The following is a 16,778-nucleotide window of genomic DNA, read 5'->3' on the forward strand; positions in this document are numbered from 1 at the left end:
AATACATTTTTAATGCTTTTTCGCATTATTTCAGGATTCTAAGAACATTATAGTCATATTGAGTAAAACACTACTTTTTGCATTTGCAAAATTTAAAAAAGCATATGTTTCAAGTAAAACTCCCAAAGATGCATTATTTCAGGCATTATTAAATAACTGTCATATTGAGTGTTACAGTATATAGTCATATTGAGTAATACCTCATTTTTGTATTTGCAAATCCTAGAAAAACAACTGTATCTAGTAAAACTCACATGTATTCAGTATCACAGGCATTTTTAGACATTTTGCACGTTTGGATTAGGAATTATGTTGGAATACATTTGTATTGCTTTTTTCGCATTATCTCAGGGTTCTAAGAACATTACTGTCAATTTGAGTAAAAAATTACTTTTTGTTTTTGCAAATCCTACCAAATGTTTTTTTTTTTCAGGAAAACTCTCAAAGATGCATTTCTTCAGGCATTATTAGACTTTTTGCATGTGTATTTTTGGAGTTATGTCTCATAAACTGACATTTTGAGATTGACCGATATGGGGCCAGTATGAGGTAGTTGTGAACCTTTCCAAAATACCTGATTCCGGTGAAACTCACATAAATTCAATATTACAGGATTTTTGGGAAAAATTTCATGTTTGGTTTTGGAGTTATGGTTAAAAACCTTTCATATTTAGTATGACAGTTACACTGTTATATTGAATAAAAAAACTAACTTGTGTCTTTGTGAACCTCACAAAAGATCATTTTTCTAGTACAACTAACAAAAATACATATCTCTAGGCATTATTAGCCATTTTGCATGTGTTGTTTCGAAGTTATGTTTGAATACATTTTTATTGCTTTTTTCGCATTATCTCAGGATTCTAAGAACATGATAGTCATATTGAGTAAAACACTACTTTTTGCATTTGCAAGATATAAAACAGCATATGTTTCGAGTAAAACACCCAAAGATGCATTATTTCAGGCATTATTAGCCATTTTTCATGTGTGGTGTAGTAGTTATGTTTAAATAACTGTCATATTGAGTGTTACAGTATATAGTCATATTGAGTAATACCTCATTTTTGTATTTGCAAATCCTAGAAAAACAACTGTATCTAGTAAAACTCACATGTATTCAATATCACAGGCATTTTTAGACATTTTGCACGTTTGGATTAGGAATTATGTTGGAATACATTTTATTGCTTTTTTCGCATTATCTCAGGATTCTAAGTACATTACTGTCAAAATGAGTATGAAATTACTTTTTGTTTTTGCAAACCCTACCAAATGTTTTTTTTTTCAGGAAAACTCTCAAAGATGCATTTCTTCAGGCATTATTAGACATTTTGCATGTGTATTTTTGGAGTTATGTTTCATAAACTGACATTTTGAGTTTGACCAATATGAGGCCAGTATGAGGTATTTGTGAACCTTTCCAAAATACCTGATCCCGGTAAAACTCACATAAATTCAATATTACAGTCTTTTTTAGACAAATGTCATGTTTGGTTTTGGAGTTATGATTATAAACCTTTCATATTTAGTATCACAGTTATACTGTTATATTGAATACAAAACTAACTTGTGTCTTTGTGAACCTCACATCAGATATTTTTTCTAGTACAACTAACAAAAATACATATCTCTAGGCATTATTAGCCATTTTGCATGTGTTGTTTAGAAGTTATGTTTGAATACATTTTTATTGCTTCTTTTCGCATTATCTCAGGATTCTAAGAACATTATAGTCATATTGAGTAAAAAACTACTTTTTGCATTTGCAAGATTTAAAAAAGCATATGTTTCGAGTCAAATTCCCAAAGATGCATTATTTCAGGCATTATTAGCCATTTTTCATGTGTGGTGTAGGAGTTATGTTTATATAACTCTCATATTGACTGTTACAGTATACAGTCATATTGAGTAGTACCTCAGTTTTGTATTTTCAAACCCTAGAAAAACAACTGTATCTATTTATGTGAGTTTTACCGGAATCAGGTATTTTGGAAAGGTTCACAAATACCTCATACTGGCCTAGTGTCGGTCAAACTCAAATTGTCAGTTTATGAAACATAACTCCAAAAATACACATGCAAAATGTCTAATAATGCCTGCAGAAATGCAGCTTTGACAGTTTTCCTGAAAAAAAAAAAACATTTGGTAGGGTTTGCAAAAACAAAAAATAATTTTTTACTCAATTTGACAGTAATGTACTTAGAATCCTGAGATAATGCGAAAAAAGCAATAAAAATGTTTTCCAACATAATTCCTAATCCAAACGTGCAAAATGTCTAAAAATGCCTGTGATATTGAATACAAGTGAGTTTTACTAGATACATTTTTTTTTCTAGAGTTTGCAAATCCAAAAATCAGGTATTATTCAATATGACTGTATACTGTAACACTCAATATGACAGTTATTTAAACATAACTTTTAAACCACAAATGAAAAATGGCTAATAATGCCTGAAATAATACATCTTTGGGAGTTTTGCTGGAAACATATGCTTTTGTAAATCTTGCAAATGCAAAAAGTATTGTTTTACTCAATATGACGATCATTTTCTTAGAATCCTGAGATAATGCGAAAAAAGCAATCCAAATGTATTCAAACATAACTTCTAAACAACACATGCAAAATGGCTAATAATGCCTAGAGATATGTATTTTTGTTTGTTGTACTAGAAAAATGATCTTTTGTGAGGTTCACAAAGACACAAGTTAGTTTTTTATTCAATATAACAGTATAACTGTCATACTAAATATGAAAGGTTTTTAACCATAACTCCAAAACCAAACTTGAAATTTGTCCAAAAAATCCTGTAATATTGAATTTATGTGAGTTTTACCAGAATCAGGTATTTTGGAAAGGTTCACAAATACAAAAGTCAGGTTTTACTGGCCTCATATTGGTCAAACTCAAAATGTCAGTTTTTGAAACATAACTCCAAAAATACACATGCAAAATGTATAATAATGCCTGAAGAATTGCATCTTTGAGAGTTTTCCTGATAAAAAAAAAACATTTGGTAGGGTTTGCAAAAACAAAAAGTAATGTTTTACTCAATTTGACAGTAATGTACTTAGAATCTTTGGATAATGCGAAAAAAGCAATAAAAATGTATTCCAACATAATTCCTAATCCAAAAGTGCAAAATGTCTAAAAAAGCCTGTGATATTGAATACATGTGAGTTTTAGTAGATACAGTTGTTTTTCTATGGTTTGCAAATACACAAATGAGGTTTTACTCAATATGACTGTATACTGTTACACTCAATATGACAGTTATTTAAACATAACTCCCGCACCACACATGAAAACTAACTAATAATGCCTGAAATAATGCATCTTTGGGAGTTTTACTCGAAACATAAGCTATTTTAAATCTTGCAAATGCAAAAAGTAGTCTTTACTCAATATGACAATAATGTTCTTAGAATCCGGAGATAATGCGACAAAAGCAATAAAAAAAATATTCAAACATAACTTGTAAATATCACATGCAAAATGGCTCATAATGCCTGGAGATATGTATGTTTGTAAGTTGTACTAGAAAAATTATATTTTGTAAGGTTTGCAAAGACACAAGTTAGTTTTTTTTATCGACTTTAACAGTTTAACTTTCATACTAAATATTAAAGGTTTTTTAACATAACTCCAAAACCAAACATGAAATCTGTCTAAAAAAAGCCTGTAATATCGAATTTATGTGAGTTTTTACCGGAATCAGGTATTTTGGAAAGGTTCACAAATGCCTCACACTGGCCTCATATCCATCCATCTATTATCTACCGCTTATTCCCTTTCGGGGTCGCGGTGGCCTCATATTGGTCGAACTCAAAATGCCAGTTTTTGAAACATAACTCCAAAAATACACATGCAAAATTGGTCATACTAGTTAACATAGTATGACCAATGAAACCTTGCACAACATGCGTGCGTCTCAGTCTGCCTGCTGTTGATTTGCTGAATTAATGATCACGATGAAAGTTTGTTGAGAAATTTGACGTCAGTGTTGTCACGGCACTACCATAAAACACTTGCCCTGTGGATATTGGGACAACACTTCGCGAGGGTCACAGGAAGGCTCTTTTTAAAATTGGGAGGATTGGCAAGTATGTTGCTAGGTCGGGATATCCAATCGAAGAAAGTGAATCCATTTTTCACATAGTTCAGCATGCAGTGGCCCCCAGTTAAATTGAGTTGGAAACCCCTGATTTCAACATTTCAGAAAAAAATCTGTAAAATAATGGTATTTATCTGTGGAACTGCCAGCATTGTCACTTCATTAAAGTTGGTTGATCGTGTTAATTTGGAAACACTCTGTAGAATAAAAGTATTTTTCTGCAAAACTGTTTGCATCATTACTTTATTAAAGGTGGTTGATCTAAATAATTTAGTAAAAATCTGTAAAATTGCAATATTTTTCTGCAAAACGTTTCATGAAAATTTCTGTAAATATAATGTTTTTGATTATTATTTGGTTTACAATGTTTTACTTATATTTTATAGTATTCGTTTGGCAGCCATAGCTGCCAGTAGATGACCGTTTTTTTACAGATTTTCTTTTACAGTGTAGAGATATTTCTCTTTGTCGGTTTTACTAGAAAAAATATGTTTTTTAAGGTTCTCAAAGACACAAGGTAGTTTTTTTATTCAATAGAACATACTCTCTGAGCTGCCACCTTATCGTGGTAGAGGAGTTTACTTGTCCCAATGATCCTAGAAGCTATGTTGTCCGGGGGTTTTATGCCCCCTGGTAGGGTCTCCCAAGACAAACAGGTCCTAGGTGAAGGATCAGACAAAGAGCAGCTCGAAGACCAATATGAAGAAGACAGAGCATGGACCCAGATTTCCCTCGCCCGGATGCGGTTCACCGGGGCCCGGAGGTGGGGCACGATGGGCTCACCACCCATAGCAGGGGCCAGAGAGGTCGGGTGCAATGTGATCTGGGCGGACGCCGAAGGCAGGGCACTTGGCGGTCCGATCCTCGGCTACAGAAGGGACGTGGAACGTCACCTCACTGGGGGGGGGAAGGACCCTGAGCTAGTGTGCGAAGTGGAGAAATTCCGGCTGGAGGGGCTGGACTCTCTTGCACTCTGGCGTTGCCGGCAGTGAGAGGCGACGGGCTAGCGTGGCAATTCTTGTTTCCCCCCGGCTCAAACCCTGCACGTTGGAGTTCAACCCAGTGGACGAAAGGGTAGCCTCCCTCCGCCTTCGGGTGGGGGGACGGGTCCTGACTGTTGTTTGTACTTACGCACCAAACAGCAGTTCAGAGTACCCACCCTTTTTGGGTACACTCGAGGGAGTACTGCAGAGTGCACCCCCGGGTGATTTCCTTGTCCTACTAGGGGACTTCAACGCTCATGTTGGCAATGAAAGTGAAACCTGGAGAGGCTTGATTTTGAAGAATAGCTGCCCGCATCTGAACCCGAGTGGTGTTTTGTTATTGGACTTTTGTGCTCGTCACAGATTGTCCCAAAAAAACACCATGTTCAAACATAAGGGTGTCCATATGTGCACTTAGCACCAGGACACCCTGGGCCGCAGATCCATTATCGACTTTGTAGTTGTGTCATCGGATTTGCGGCCTCATATTTTGGACACTCGGGTGAAAAGAGGGGCGGAGCTTTCTACCGATCACCACCTGGTGGTGAGTTGGCTGTAATGGTGGGGGAGGATGCCGGACGGACCTGGCCGGCCCAATCGCATTGTGAGCGTCTGCTGGGAACGTCTGGCAGAGTCTCCTGTCAGAGAGAGTTTCAATTCCCACCTCCGGAAGAACTATGAACATGTCACCAGGGAGGTGCGGGACATTGAGTCCGAGTGGACCATGTTCCACACCTCTATTGTCGAGGCAGCTGATTGGAGCCGTTGGTGGACATCGGCGGTGAGGGATGCCGTCAAGCTGGAGAAAAAATCCTATCGGGTTCTTTTGGCTCATAGGACTCCGGAGGCAGCGGACAGGTACCGGCAGTCCAAACCGTTTTTGGCTTCAGCGGTTGCGGAGACAAAAACTGTCAACACCATGTATGGTGCGGATGGTGTTATGCTGACCTCAACTGCGGATGTTGTGGATAGGTGGAAGGAATACTTCGAAGACCTCCTCAATCCCACCAACACGTCTTCCTATGAGGAAGCAGTGCCTGGGGACTCTGTGGTGGGCTCTCCTATATCTGGGGCTGAGTTTGCTGAGGTAGTTAAAAAGCTCCTCGGTGGCAAGGCCCCAGGGGTGGATGAGATGCTGGATGCTGTGGGGCTGTCTTTGTTGACAAGACTCTGCAGCATTGCGTGGACATCGGGGACGGTACTTCTGGATTGGCAGACCGGGGTGGTGGTTCCTCTCTTTAAGAAGGGGGACCAGAGGGTGTGTTCCAACTATCGTGGGATCACACTCCTCAGCCTTTTCCGGTAAGGTTTATTCAGGTGTACTGGAGAGGAGGCCAATATAGTCGTACCTCGGATTCAGAAGGAACAGTGTGCTTTTCGTCCTGGTCGTGGAACTGTGGACCACCTCTATACTCTCAGCAGGGTTCTTGGGGGTGCATGGGAATTTGCCCAACCAGTCTACATGTGCTTTGTGGACTTGGACAAGGCATTCGAGTGTGTCCCTCCGGTAGTCCTGTGGGGTGTGCTCAGAGAGCATGGGGTATCGTACTGTGTTATTGTGGTGGTCCGCTCCCTGTACGATCAGTGTCAGAGCTTTGTCCGCACGTTTCCAGTGAGGGTTGGACTCCGCCAAGGATGCCCTTTGTCACAGATTCTGTTCATAACTTTTACGGACAGAATTTCTAGGCGCAGTCAAGGCGTTGAGGGGTTCCGGTTTGGTGGTCGCGGGATTATGTCTCTGCTTTTTGCAGATTATGTGGTCCTGATGGTTTCATCTGGCTGGGATCTTCAGCTCTCACTGGCTCGGTTCGCAGCCTAGTGTCAAGTGACCGGAATGAGAATCAGCACCTCCAAGTCCGAGACCTTGGTTCTCTCCCGGAAAAGGGTGGAATGTCATCTCCAGGTTGGGCAGGAGACCCTGCCCCAAGTGGAGGAGTTCAAGTGCCTAGGAGTCTTGTTCACGAGTGGGGGAAGACTGGATCGTGAGATCAACAGGCGGATCAGTGCCGCGTCTGCAGTAATGCGGACGTTGTACCGATCCGTTATGGTGAAGAAGGAGCTGAGCCGGAAGGCAAAGCTCTCAATTTACCGGTCGATCAATGTTCTCATCCTCGCCTATGGTCATGAGCTTTGGTTCTTGACCGAAAAGATAAGATCACAAGTACAAGCGGCCGAAATGAGTTTCCTCTGCTGTGTGGCGGAGCTCTCCCTTAGAGATAGGGTGAAAAGCTCTGTCATCCGGGAGGAACTCAAAGTAAAGCCACTGCTCCTCCACATCGAGAGGAGCCAGATGAGGTGGTTCGGGCATCTGGTCAGGATGCCACCCGAACGCCTCCCTAGGGAGGTGTTTAGAGCATGTCCAAACGGTAGGTGGCCAAGGGGAAGACCCAGGACACATTGGGAAGACTATGTCTCCCGGCTGGCCTGGGAACGCCTCGGGATCCCCCGGGAGGAACTAGACAAAGTGGTTGGGGAGAGGGAAGTCTGGGCTTTCCTGCTTAGGCTGCTGCCCGCGCGACACGACCTCGGATAAGCAGAAGGAGATGGATGGATGGAAAATGAAAGATTTGAACACATAACTCCAGAACCAAACATAGAATCTGTCTAAAAAGCCTGTAATATTGAATTAGTGTGAGTTTTACCAGAATCAGGTATTTTGGAAACGTTCACAAATACAAAAATTTGGTTTTACTGGCCTCATATTGGTCACACTCAATGAGACAGTTTCTGAAACATAACTCCAAAAATACACATGCAAACTGTCTAAAAAAAACCCTGAAGAAATGTATCTTTGTGAGTTTTCCTAGAAAAAAAAAATTGGTAAGATTTGCACGAACAAAAAGTTTTGTTTTTTTTAACCCAATTTGACAGTAATGTACGTAGAATCCTGAGATAATGCGAACAAAGCAATACAAATGTTTTCAATCATATTTCCTAATCCAAACATGCAAAATGTCTAAGAATGCCTGTAATATTGAATCCATGTGAGTTTTACTAGATACAGTTGTTTTTCTATGGTTTGCAAATACAAAGATTAGGTTTTACTCAATATGACTGTATACTGTAAACACTCAATATGACAGTTATTTAAACATAACTCCTACACCAGACATGCAAATCGGCTAAAAAGGCCTGAATTAATGCATATTTGGGAATTTTACTGGAAACATGCTTTTTTTAAATCTTGCAATTGCAAAAAGTTGTTTTTTACTCAATATGACAATAATGTTCTTAGAATCTTGAGATAATGCAAAAAAAGCAATAAAAATGTATTCAAACATAACTAAGAAATAACACATGCAAAATGTCTAATAATGCCTAGAGATATGTATCTTTGTTAGTGGTACTAGAAAAATGATATTTTGTAAAAAGTAATGTTTTACTCAATTTGACAAGAATGTACATACAATTCTGAGATATTGCAAAAAAAAGAAATACAAATGTATTCCAGCATTATTCCTAATCCAAACGTGCAAAATGTCTAAAAATGCCTGTGATATTGATTCCATGTGACTTTTACTAGATACAGTTGTTTTTCTATGATTTGCAAATACAAAAATTTGATTTTACTCGATATGATTGTATACTGTAATATGACAGTTATTTAAACATAATTCCTACACCACAAATAAAAAATGGCTAATAATGCCTGAAATTATGCATCTTTGGGAAACATATGCTTTTTTTAAATCTTGCAAATGCAAAAAGTAGTTTTTTTACCAAATATGACAATGATGTTCTTAGAATCCTGAGATAATGCGAAAAAAGCAATACAATTGTATTCAAATATAACTTCTAAACAACACATGCAAAATGGCTAAAAATGCCTAGAGATATGTATATTTAGTAGTTATACTAGAAACATTATGTTTTGTGGGGTTTGCTTTTTAGTTTTTTTAATTCTGTATATCAGTATAATTGTCATACTAAATATGAAAAGTCAATAAATATAACTCATAAACCAAACATGAAATCTGTCTAAAAAAACCCTGTAATATTACAAATACAAAAATTGGGTTTTACTGGCATAACATTGGTCACACTCAATATGACAGTTTTTGAAATACAAGTCCAAAAATACATATGCAAAATGTCTAATAATGCCTGAAAAACTGTATATTTGTGAGTTTTACTGGAAAAAAACATTTGGTAAGGTTTGCAAATTTGACAGGAATGTAAATATATTTCTGAGATATTATGAAATATTCCAACATAATTCCTAATCCAAAAGGGCAAAATGTCTAAAAATGCCTGTGATATTGGATCCATGCGAGTTTTACTAAATACAGTTGTTTTTCTATGGTTTGCAAATACAAAAATTAGGTTTTACTCAATACGACTTACTGTAACACTCAATATGACAGTTATTTAAATATAACTCCTACACCACAAATGAAAAATGGCTGATGATGCCTGAAATAATATATCTTTGGGAGTATAACTCGATACATATGCTCTTTTAAATCTTGCAAATGCAAAAAGTAGTTTTTTACTCAATATGAAAATAATGTTCTTGGAATCCTGAGATAATGCGAAAAAAGCAATACAAATGTATTCCAACACAATTCCTAATCCAAACGTGCAAAATGTCTAAAAATGCCTGTGATATTGAATACATGTGAGTTTTACTAGATACAGTTGTTTTTCTATGGTCTGCAAATACACAAATTAGGTTTTACTCAATATGACTGTATACTGTAACACTCAATATGACAGTTATTTAAACATAACTCCTACACCACACATGAAAAATTGCTAATAATGCCCCAAATAATTCATCTTTGGGAGTTTTACTCGAAACATATGCTTTTTTAAATCTTGCAAATGCAAAAAGTAGTTTTTTACTCAATATGACTATAATAGTCTTACAATCCTGAGATAATGTGAAAAAAGCAATAAAAATGTATTCAAACATAACTTCTAAACAACACATTCAAAAAGGGTAATAATGCCAAAAGATATGTATTTTTGTTAGTTGTACTAGAAAAAATTTCTGATGTGAGGTTCACAAAGACACAAGTTATTTTTTTTATTCATTATAAAAGTATAACTGTCATACTAAATATGAAAAATGTATAATCATAACTCTAAAACAAAACATGAAATGTGTCTAAAAAAAGCCTGTAATATTGAATTTATGTGATTTTTACCGGAAGCAGGTATTTTGGAAAGGTTCACAAATACAAAAATCAGGTTTTACTGGCCTCTTATTGGTCAAACACAAAATGTCAGTTTTTGAAACATAACTCCAAAAATACAGATGCAAAATGTCTAATAATGCCTGAAGAAATGCATCTTTGAGAGTTTTCCTGAAAAAAAAAAAACATTTGGTAGAGTTTGCAAAAACAAAAAGTCTTTTTTTTACTCAATTTGACAGTAATGTACTTAGAATCCTGAGATAATGCGAAAAAAGCAATAAAAATGTATTCCAACGTAATTCCTAATCCAAACGTGCAAAATGTCGAAAAAAGACTGTGATATTGAATACATGTGAGTTTTACTAGATACAGTTGTTTTTCTAGAGTTTGCAAATACAAAAAAAAAAACATTTGGTAGGGTTTGCAAAAACAAAAAGTAATTTTTTACTCAATTTGACATTATTGTACTTAGAATCCTGAGATAATAAATCCTCTCATACTAAATATGAAAGGTTTATAATCATAACTCCAAAACTAAACATGAAATTTGTCTAAAAAAGCCTGAATTATTGAATTTATGTGAGTTTTACCGGAATCAGGTATTTTGGAAAGGTTCACAAATACAAAAATCAGGTTTTACTCGCCTCATGTTGGTCAAACTCAAAATGTCAGTTTTTGAAACATAACTCCAAAAATACACATGCAAAATGTCTAATAATGCCTGAAGAAATGCATCTTTGAGAGTTTTCCTGAAAAAAAAAAACATTTGGTAGGGTTTGCAAAAACAAAAAGTATTTTTTTTACTCAATTTGAAGTTAATGTACTTAGAATCCTGAGATACTAAATCCTCTCATACTAAATATGAAAGGTTTATAATCATAACTCCAAAACCAAACATGAAATTTGTCTAAAAAAAGCCTGTAATATTGAATTTATGTGAGTTTTACTGGAATCAGGTATTTTGGAATGGTTCACAAATACAAAAATCAGGTTTTACTGGCCTCATATTGGTCAAACTCAAAATGTTAGTTTTTGAAACATAACTCCAAAAATACACATGCAAAATGTCTAGTAATGCCTGAAGAAATGGATATTTGAGAGTTTTCCTGAAAAAAAAAAACATTTGGTAGGGTTTGCAAAAACAAAAAGTAATGTTTTACTCAATTTGACAGCAATGTACTTTGAATCTTTAGATATTGCGAAAAAAGCAATAAAAATGTAATCCAACATAATTCCTAATCCAAAAGTGCAAAATTTCTAAAAATGCTGTGATATTGAATACAGGTGAGTTTTTCTAGATACAGTTTTTTTTCTATGGTTTGCAAATACAAAAATGAGGTATTACTCAATATGACTGTATACTGTAACACTGAATATGACAGTTATTTAAACATAACTCCTACACCACACATGAAAAATGGCTAATAATGCCTGAAATAATGCATCTTTGGGAGTTTTACTCGAAACATATGCTTTTTTAAATCTTGCAAATGCAAAAAGTATTTTTTTACTCAATATGACTATAATAGTCTTACAATCCTGAGATAATGCGAAAAAGGCAATAAAAATGTATTCAAACATAACTTCTAAACAACACATGCAAAATGGCTAATAATGCCTAGAGATATGTATTTTTGTTAGTTGTACTAGAAAAAAACATCTGATGTGAAACACACAAGTTAGTTTTTTTATTCATTAAAACAGTGTAACTGTCGTACTAAATATGAAAGGTTTTTAACCATAACTCCAAAACCAAACATGAAATTTGTCCAATAAATCCTGTAATATTGAATTTATGTGAGTTTTACCGGAATCAGGTATTTTGGAAAGGTTCACAAATATCTCATACTGGCCTCATATTGGTCAAACTCAAAATGTCAGTTTATGAAACATAACTCCAAAAATACACATGCAAAATGTCTAATAATGCCTGAAGAAATGCATCTTTGAGAGTTTTTCTGAAAAAAAAAAAAAACATTTGGTAGGGTTTGCAAAAACAAAAAGTAATGTTTTACTCAATTTGACAGTAATGTACTTAGAATCCTGAGATAATGCGAAAAAAGCAATAAAAATGTATTCCAACATAATTCCTAATCCAAACGTGCAAAATGTCTAAAAATGCCTGTGATATTGAATACATGTGAGTTTTACTAGATACAGTTGTTTTTCTAGGGTTTGCAAATACAAAAATGAGGTATTACTCAATATGACTGTATACTGTAACACTCAATATGACAGTTATTTAAACATAACTCCTACACCACATATGAAAGTGGCTAATAATGCCTGAAAAAATGCATCTTTGGGAGTTTTACTCGAAACATATGTTTTTTTTAAATCTTGCAAATGCAAAAAGTAGTTTTTTACTCAATATGACTATAATGTTCTTAGAATCCTGAGATAATGGGACAAAAGCAATAAAAATTTATTCAAACATAACTTCTAAACAACACATGCAAAATGGCCTAGAGATACATGTTTTTGTTAGTTGTACTAGAAAAATGATCTTTTGTGAGGTTCACAAAGACACAAAATAGTTTTTTATTCAATATAACAGTTTAACTGTCATACTAAATATGAAAGGTTTATAATCATTACACCAAAACCAAACATGAAATTCGACTAAAAAAGCCTGTAATATTGAATTTATGTGAGTTTTACCGGAATCAGGTATTTTGGAAAGGTTCACAAATACAAAAATCAGGTTTTACTGGCTTCATATTGGTCAAACTCAAAATGTCAGTTTTTGAAACATAACTCCAAAAATACACACGCAAAATTCTAATAATGCCTGAAGAAATGCATCTTTGAGAGTTTTTCTGAAAAAAAAAAAACATTTGGTAGGGTTTGCAAAAACAAAAAGTAATGTTTTACTCAATTTGACAGTAATGTACTTAGAATCCTGAGATACTAAATCCTCTCATATTAAATATGAAAGGTTTATAATCATAACTCATAACCAAACATGAAATTTGTCTAAAAAAAGCCTGTAATACTGAATTTAAGTGAGTTTTACCGGACTCAGGTATTTTGGAAAAGTTCTCGAATACAAAAATCAGGTTTTACAGGCCTCATATTGGTCAAACTCAAAATGTCAGTTTTTGAAACATAACTCCAAAAATACACATGCAAAATGTCTAATAATGCCTGAAGAAATGCATCTTTGAGAGTTTTCCTGAAGAAAAAAAAACATTTGGTAGGGTTTGCAAAAACAAAAAGTATTTTTTTACTCAATTTGACAGTAATGTACTTAGAATCCTGAGATAATGCGAAAAAAGCAATAAAAATGAATTCCAACATAATTCCTAATCCAAACGTGCAAAATGTCTAAAAATGCTTGTGATATTGAATACATGTGAATTTTTCTAGATACAGTTGTTTTAATAGGGTTTGCAAATACAAAAATGAGGTATTACTCAATGTGACTGTATACTGTAACACTCAATATGACAGTTATTTAAACATAACTAGTACACCACACATGAAAAATGGCTAATAATGCCTGAAATAATGCATCTTTGGGAGTTTTACTCGAATAATATGCTTTTTTAAATCTTGCAAATACAAAAAGTAGTTTTTTACTCAATATGACTAAAATGTTCTTAGAATCCTGAGATAATGCGAAAAAAGCAATAAAAATGTATTCAAACATAACTTCTAAACAACACATGCAAAATGGCTAATAATGCCTAGAGATATGTATTTTTGTTAGTTGTACTAGAAAAATGATCTTTTGTGAGGTTCACAAAGACACAAGTTAGTTTGTTTATTCAATATAACAGTATAACTGTCATACTAAATATGAAAGGTTTATAATCATAACTCCAAAATTAAACATGAAATTTGTCCAAAAAAGCCTGTAATATTGAATTTATGTGAGTTTTACCGGAATCAGGTATTTTGGAAAGGTTCACAAATACAAAAATCAGGTTTTACTGGCCTCATAATGGTCAAACTCATAATGTCAGTTTTTGAAACATAACTCCAAAAATACACATGCAAAATGTCTAATAATGCCTGAAGAAATGCATCTTTGAGAGTTTTCCTGAAAAAAAAAAAACATTTGGTAGGGTTTGCAAAAACGAAAAGTAATGTTTTACTCAATTTGACAGTATTGTACTTAGAATCCTGAGATACTAAATCCTCTCATACTAAATATGAAAGGTTTATAATCATAACTCCAAAACTAAACATGAAATTTGTCTAAAAAAGCCTGTAATATTGAATTTATGTGAGTTTTACCGGAATCAGGTATTTTGGAAAGGTTCACAATTACAAAAATCATGTTTTACTCGCCTCATATTGGTCAAACTCAAAATGTTAGTTTTTGAAACATAACTCCAAAAATACACATGCAAAATGTCTAGTAATGCCTGAAGAAATGCATCTTTGAGAGTTTTCCTGAAAAAAAAAAAACATTTGGTAGGGTTTGCAAAAACAAAAAGTAATGTTTTACTCAATTTCACAGCAATATACTTAGAATCTTTAGATAATGCGAAAAAAGCAATAAAAATGTATTCCAACATAATTCCTAATCCAAAAGTGCAAAATGTCTAAAAATGCCTGTGATATTGAATACATGTGAGTTGTTCTAGATACAGTTTTTTTTTCTATGGTTTGCAAATACACAAATTAGGTTTTACTCAATATGACTGTATACTGTAACACTCAATATGACAGTTATTTAAACATAACTCCTACACCACACATGAAATATGATCTTTTGTGAGGTTCACAAAGACACAAGTTAGTTTTTTTATTCAATATAACAGTATAACTGTCATACTAAATATGAAAGGTTTCTAATCATAACTCCAAAACCAAACATGAAATTTGTCTAAAAAAGTATGTAATATTGAATTTATGTGAGTTTTACCGGACTCAGGTATTTTGGAAAAGTTCTCAAATACAAAAATCAGGTTTTACTGGCCTCATATTGGTCAAACTCAAAATGTCAGTTTTTGAAACATAACTCCAAAAATACACATGCAAAATGTGAGTTTTCCTGAAAAAAAAAATACATTTGTTAAGGTTTGCAAAAACAACAAGTATTTTTTTTTTTACCCAATTTGACAGTAATGTACTTAGAATCCTGAGATAATGAGAAAGAAGCAATACAAATGTATTCCAACACAGTTCCTAATCCAAACGTGCAAACTGTCTAAAAATGCCTGTGATATTGAATACATGTGAGTTTTACTAGAAACAGTTGTTTTTCTATGGTTTGCAAATACAAAAATTAGGTTTTACTCAATATGACTGTATACTGTTACACTCAATATGACAGTTATTTAAACATAACTCCCACACCACACATGAAAACTAACTAATAATGCCTGAAATAATGCATCTTTGGGAGTTTTACTCGAAACATAAGCTATTTTAAATCTTGCAAATGCAAAAAGTAGTCTTTACTCAATATCACAATAATGTTCTCAGAATCCTGAGATAATGTGACAAAAGCAATAAAAACAATTTCAAACATAACTTCTAAATATCACATGCAAAAGAGATATGTTTGTTTGTAAGTTGTACTACAAAAATGATATTTTGTAAGGTTTGCAAAGACACAAGTTAGTTTTTTTTATTGACTTTAACAGAATAACTTTCATACTAAATATTAAAGGTTTATTAACATAACTCCAAAACCAAACATGAAATCTGTCCTAAAAAGCCTGTAATATTGAATTTATGTGAGTTTTTACCCGAATCAGGTATTTTGGAAAGGTTCACAAATACCAAAATTTGGTTTTACTGGCCTCATATTGGTCACACTCAAAATGACAGTTTTTAAAACATAACTCCAAAACTACACATGCAAAATGTCTAATAATGCCTAAAGAAATGTATGTTTATGAGTTTTACTGGAAAAAAACATGTGATAAGGTTTGCAAAAACAAAAAGTAATTTTCTACCCAACTTGACAGCAATGTATTTATAATCCTGGGATAATGCGAAAAAAGCAATAATAATGTATTCCAACATATATCCTAATCCAAACGGGCAAACTGTCAAAAAATGCCTGTGATATTGAATTCATTTGAGTTTTACTAGATACAGTTGTTTTTCTATGGTTTGCAAATACTAAAATTAGATTTTACTCCATATGATTGAATACTGTTACACTCAATATGACAGCTATTTAAAAATAACTCCTACACCACACATGAAAAATGGCTAATAATGGCTGAAATAATGCATCTTTAGGAGATTTACTCAAAACATATGCTTTTTTAAATCTTGCAAAAAAGTAGGTTTTTATTCAATATGACAAAAATGTTCTTAGAATCCTGATATAATGCGAAAAAAGCAATAAAAAAATTATTCAAAAATAACTTCTAAACAACACATGCAATATGGCTAATAATGCCTACAGATTTGTATATTTGTTAATTCTACTAGAAAAATGATCTTTTGTAAGGTTTGCAAAGACACAAGTTAGTTTTTTTATTCAATATAACATTATAACTGTCATACTAAATATAAAAAGGTTTATAAACATAACCCCAAAACCAAACATGAAATCTGTCAAAAAAAAAAAG

This window comes from Nerophis ophidion, linkage group LG10 (genome assembly GCF_033978795.1).
Source record: "Nerophis ophidion isolate RoL-2023_Sa linkage group LG10, RoL_Noph_v1.0, whole genome shotgun sequence".
Lineage (NCBI taxonomy): Eukaryota > Metazoa > Chordata > Actinopteri > Syngnathiformes > Syngnathidae > Nerophis > Nerophis ophidion.